Source organism: Salvia miltiorrhiza, chromosome 1 (assembly GCF_028751815.1).
Source record: "Salvia miltiorrhiza cultivar Shanhuang (shh) chromosome 1, IMPLAD_Smil_shh, whole genome shotgun sequence".
NCBI classification, from domain to species: domain Eukaryota; kingdom Viridiplantae; phylum Streptophyta; class Magnoliopsida; order Lamiales; family Lamiaceae; genus Salvia; species Salvia miltiorrhiza.
This window is the reverse complement of record NC_080387.1, coordinates 14211506-14217657: the sequence shown is the minus strand read 5'-3', so window position 1 is coordinate 14217657 and position 6152 is coordinate 14211506. Positions and strand designations below refer to the sequence as shown.

The 6152-nt window shown below is 36.8% G+C and overlaps 1 long non-coding RNA gene across 1 annotated transcript; it reads left to right on the top strand.

Annotated features, from left to right (window-relative positions):
- Nucleotides 1–1188: 1188 nt before the first annotated feature.
- On the top strand, nt 1189–3767 carry LOC131006661 (uncharacterized). Its single transcript, XR_009095690.1, has 3 exons — nt 1189–1496; nt 2819–2893; nt 3497–3767. It is a non-coding gene; the product is annotated as an uncharacterized LOC131006661 (long non-coding RNA).
- Nucleotides 3768–6152: the final 2385 nt, after the last annotated feature.

The window sequence follows — 6152 nt, the reverse complement described above, 5'->3', positions numbered from 1 at the left end:
AAAACATATCTCTAAATTATGTGACAGAAAAGGATAAAAGAGTGATTAATATTTGTTACGTACATTCGATATGAATATATGAATATATGTACGAATCTTAATTTGTAAACTGTATATGAATCTATGATGCATGAAAACAACCATCTTCCTCAAAAAAAAAAAAAAAAAAATCAAAAAAAAAAGTGAAAAAGAAGATAGAAAGAGACACGAATCTTGTTTTGCTGATTTAAACTATTCGGCTACTTTTTCAAAAATAATAAGGACAAAAGTACAAATTCAAATAATTCATTTTATTAGACATGTCCTACTTTATTTGTAACTATGCTTCAATCTAATTATGTTAATTAATGCGTGTTCTCATATATAATTTGTGTTATGTCATACTCTATACTAGACGTATATATTAGTTTTTTTTGGTCAGAGTAGACGTATATATTAGTGAAAGTAAACGATGAAAAATGAAAATGATAATGATGAAATAAAAATTTTATTAAGAAAACAAAAATAATAATGATAACGAAAAATGATGAAATGCCCAATTAAAACGATCACTTTAGTTAATTCTTAAAAAAAAGAAGATCTCTTTAGTAAGTTGGAGGGAAAAAAAAAAATTTGAATTATTCAAGCATACGCCCTATCACCCGGAATAGAAGTTCGATTGTAGCAAGCTATGCAATTCAAGTACAGCAAAAAGGAGCTCAAATTAATTGTAACAAGGGCATACACTAACCTTTTCACAAAAAAAAAAAAAAAACACGTCATACACGAATTTTCGGGAAACAGTTTCTCATTTTTATTCTAATCATTTAGTTAGATTCCAAATGCAAAAAGATGCAAACAAAATATTGAATACAAATGTGACATCCCGACATTTTCATAAGAAATATAGAAAACCATTAATTAAGTATGCTATTGATACACGTCCGATATTTTATAATTATATTATATCAAGGGGATTGATATAGATTTATATACAATATATTTAGTTTGATCAATCAAAATTTTGAGACATTACTAAATTATATAAGAAATATTATTACATATATTTTTCATTTTATTTATTTAATTATCTATTTTACACAATATATATATATATATATATACAGTCATATATTTAAAAATATGGGTTGATTCAATTTTTATTTATTTATTCTAGTCATTAAGCCTAATAAATATAGGCTAGTCCAGTAATAATTCTGCAGAGTGAGAGAACGTGAGTGATCTTTCTTTTCCCTTCTCCAAAAAAAAAAAATCTGTCTCTTCCCAAGAAATTACCAAATCTTTCACTTTATCATTTATCCCCAAAGGCAAAACTCTACACACGCAACCTCCCTCCATCTGTTTTTAATTACCTTCTCCTTTACCCACAAGCCATCCACACACTCCACTCCAATCCCTGCACTCTCCAATCTCTGCAGCTATTTTCAACCATACTCAGTAAATCAAGAAACTCTCAAACAACTCCAGCAACGCCTTCAAGAACAACTCCACACAAGGTTACCTCAAACCCCATACATTTACAATTTCTCTTCTACATGTTCATCCATGTTGTTAAGAAAAGGAAGAAATATCATAGAGAATAAACTCAGCTCATATCAGAGAACTCAAGGACTGTACACGAAATCATATCTTATTGTTTTTGATGCTCACACAAGAACACATCAATAGAATAAATTCTCTTTCTTATAACTTAAAATTTCAGATTTTCTTCAAGAACCCATTTTTCTTTTTTTCTTCAAATCTGTTTTAAAACCCTTCTTGCTAGCCTTCGGAGAGGGTGAGAGTCGAGGAGGCGATGGCAAGGATGCCGTCTGTCGGAGCCTCGCACCGGACTGACGAAGTCGCGGCTGCCGGCGCTGCATGTGGCAGCAGCCCGCCGGCCGCTCACGGCTGAGGCAGACGGGAGGCGGCGTGGCGCGGGACGGCGCCAGGCGCCGTTAGTGGCGAGCGGAGGCAGCGGCCCCTCCTTGGCTGCCTGTTGCCGGAAAAGTGAGAGAGAATGGAGGAGATGGACAGGGCGCGGCGGCCCGGCCGCTGTCGTCCGGCCACGGACGGAGAGGGAGAGAGAGAGAGTAGACAGAGAGGAGGCAGCGGTGCGGCTGGAGTCGCGTCGTCGTTGGATTCAGAGGGTGGTCGGCGCCGTGTCTGGTGAGTGTGTCGACTGTCGAGGGCTGGGAGAGAGAGAGGGAGACGAGGGCAGCAGGCCTTCCGGCCGTGCGGTCGCCGGAAGGGAGGCGGTGGCGGCGGAAGCTATGGAGGAGAAAGAGGGGCGGTGGTTTTGAGAGAGAAAGGAGGAGAAGTGGAGAGAAAGAGAGAGAGAGAGAGAGAGCCGTTTGAGAGGAGAGAGAGAGAGAGTGATGAGAGAAGTTTAAACTATTTTGTTTTTAATTTCAGATTTTTCATTTAGGGTTTTGACCCTTTTAATTGGACTTTTAATTTGGGCTCCTTAAAATTTGATTGGGCCGATTTTCTTTTTTGTCATTGGGCCGATTTTTGCTATTTTAAAATTAGGCTCTGTTTATTATACTTGGGCTGCATTATTAATAACAACTCTTTAAATTATTTTCTTGGGCTTTAAATATTACTTTGAACCTGTAAATGTTAATATTCTATATTTTCTTTAAATGATTAATAATTTTTGGATTTAGTGTTGATTATATTTGTTAAAATTACTAATTATGTATTAAAAGTTTATGGATTCAATTAAAGAGATTATTAATTCGGGCAAAGTGTATCAATAGTTAGTAATTTTTTTTTCCCTTTTTATTTAGAAGTTAGAATAGCACCAAGAGACCTATTAAGAATAGATTTTTTGTAGGGTTTGAGGATCAGAGGATTAGCACCGCTTTCCCGTGACAGGTTTACGATTAAACTACAGGCTTTGCCTATTCAGGTGGGTTATATTTTGCATACAATGTATCTTGAGTTATATAAGCTCTGATATTTCATAAAAATTATCTGTTTATCCAATATAAATGTTTTTATGTGCGTTCTGTAATTGTTTAAGGCTCGCTTAAGTATCGATCGAGATTCTCATTTGGCCTAACACGCTAAATGAGGATTGTGTACACAGGGTTAGTGGCTCGATGGGTTGATCACCATCGTGCACTAACAGATTTAGAACGTTATAAGGGTGGGTGCTTGACAGGAGGTTATCCGGAGCACGGTGCTTGACAGGAGGTTATCCGGAGCACAGTTAAGGTTATTGATTCTGACCGGGTGCGTCCCGAGATCAATAACATATTTTGGATCTGACTGGGTGCGTCCCGAGATCAGTGAATGTGGGGAGAAAGTGAGTAACAATCGAACGTACATGGCGCGCCACTTAATGAGAAAAGTTTTGTCATGCTTAGAAGTGGATTTCTATTTTTAAAACCTTCTGAGTCATGATTATGATATTGGATAAACTGCTTCGATTATTTCATAAAATATTTATGAAACTCGTGCCCACTGAGTACATTAGTACTCAGCCCAAATTATTTTCAAATGTTTTCAGGTTGATCGGTTGGTGCAGACGGGGCTGAGCTGAGGCTAGGGTTCTACGATGTCTTTTGCTTCCGCTAATAACTAACTTGTCACCTCGTTCTCCATCCCCTAAATTGAAACTTCTATTATGTGGTACAATATTATCTTGTTGGGCTTACACTTTTAACCCATAATTCTATTAGTGAAGCTATCAATGATTATAATCAGAGTCACGAAACTAAACTTATGCGATCCTGAGTTTGAATATTGTCATTTGATTGGCATCCCTCAACGCCTTTCATTTTATCTTCTTTCATCTTATCTCTTCAGATATGAATACCCGATTTAATGGGTAAATTATCAATTTTATTCAGCTCAATTAAGTTCTTCAATTATTTTTTCTATTTCTTTTGCCTTGGGAAGTCGGGCTGTTACAAGTGGTATCAGAGCATAAGTTTTCTTTCGTGTCTCTGATTACCGCTAGTTGAATTATTCCGAGTCTAGAATAGTACCTCTAGACTTCTAAGCGTTCCTATAACCCTCAGCTCACCGTCTCACTGCCTGATCAACAAAGGTACGTTTTCAAAAATTTCAAATAAATGATTTTGTTTCAAGAAAATGCGCGCAAATGATCATCTTGTGAAATACTTGAATGATTCCACATATGCAAGGAGATATTGTTTATGCAAAGAAAGAAAAGTGTGATTTCTGGACCAACGAGTCCTTACAAGAAGCAAAGTATGTAATCATGATGGGACTCTCCGAGCCCACATGTTCTATTTTCAGAAGAAGTATATTATGATGAGACTCTTTGAGCTCACATAAGCATGTTTGAAAGAGAAAATATTTGTTGTTTATGTTTTGATTCTATGAATCGTTATGATTAAGGATATGTTATGATTTTTAACTTCTTGCATGTTGAGTAATATTTCAGACGGCATAAGTGACATTATTTGTTGACTTCGGTTAATTATGACCTTTTTGACCTGATAGTTATGAGTAGGTTGACTCAATAGTCAACAAAGCTATGAGCTTATAAGAGTATGCTTTGCCTCATAGTTAGAGGTGCTCTAGCTAATTCTATGATAGGATTTCAATCTTTATAAACTAGACTTTTGTCTAGAGAACTTTAGAATGATGAGGAATAGAACCTTGATGAACATAGAATGCTCTCAGAATACCTATGATGCTTATAAAACAAAGAAACTTGGTTAGATCTAGCCTTGCGCTATTTCTGTTCGAATGCCATTGGTCTTTCTTTTAGACGGACAAACAAGACGATAAATTCTGCAAGCATTAGACACCAATGTACTTGCAAAAACAATATGAAGAGAAGTTCCATGACTACATCAAGAACCTAGATGTTCTCTTCAAAGAATTTTGGGAGATTTTCGTGTGTTGAATAGATGCGCGCAATGGAAGAGTATTAGATATCGAATCATCAACTAGGCTTGTGCGGCACCTTTCAAATGAATGGAATATAGGGACAACCAACACATGCCCAAGAATTGTGATCAACGATTTTCCGCAGCTGACCAAGAGCACCAGGCCAAGGTCATTGACATCGTAAGAAGATCATGAGAACAATATTGAGGAAGCTATCACAAGAAATTCACGAGAGAGCAATTGATTGCATATGTTATTAGATTAGTGGTGGTACCAGTTGTGTGGAATCACGTTTCTTTTGACATAATCACCAAACCTTTTGATTGTAAGGTCGAACTCTTCTACATCTAACTCAGACCTTACCTAGAACCTCAATTCTTTTAATAAATTCTCATATTATGCTTATGTATTCCAAAGAAACACTTGGAGTATACTAATGTATTCATTATATTGAAAGTCCTCTTTTGAGGCATATGATACATAAGCATTTTGTTTGTACTTTAACGCGTGTTATTCAAAATTTTCTTCCTCATAACACGCCTAGTTTTTATGATTAATTTAGATCCGACATTCTTCAATCGTGTTAATCAAAAGCCCATTTTGAGATGCATTATTATTTTGAATATTATGAAAGTCCTCTTTGAGGCAAATATATAAGTAATTTATTCATACCTGATGCGTGTTGTTCAAATTTGCTTTCTCATAACACGCCAATCTTATGATTGATTCACACACGGTACTGTTAGGTCGTATAACCAATTGAACCTTTAAATACACAATGGATATGGCAATAAGTTAGCGTGGACAACGACGAGGAACTACCCCTGATGAGGTTGCACCACAAATAGCACCAGACCATTTAGTAATGAAAGGATTTTGCAAAGAGAAGCCACCTATGTTTGACGATTTAGGTGATCCTATGAATGTCGAGGAATAGATCAAAGCAATGGGAGAATTTCACCGGGGATTACTTTTGGCAGAGTTATCTGAGAGGTACCCACCAGGGTGTTACCGACAGAGTAAATAAAACGAGTTCTGGAACCTAAGGCAGAGGGCTGGAACGGTGACTGAGTATGAAAGGACTTCCAACCAACTGACACGATATGCTCCACCCCTATTTATACTTACGAAAAATGCGCGGAGAAGTTCAAGAACGGACTGCGCCATGATATATCAATTTTCCTAGCGAGTCAGAGAGGTCCCACCTATGCACAAACACTTATCAGAGCTCTCACGATTGAGTCACTACTACCAAGTTAATGAGGAAAGGAGAACCAAAATCAGAGGAAAACGATCGAAGA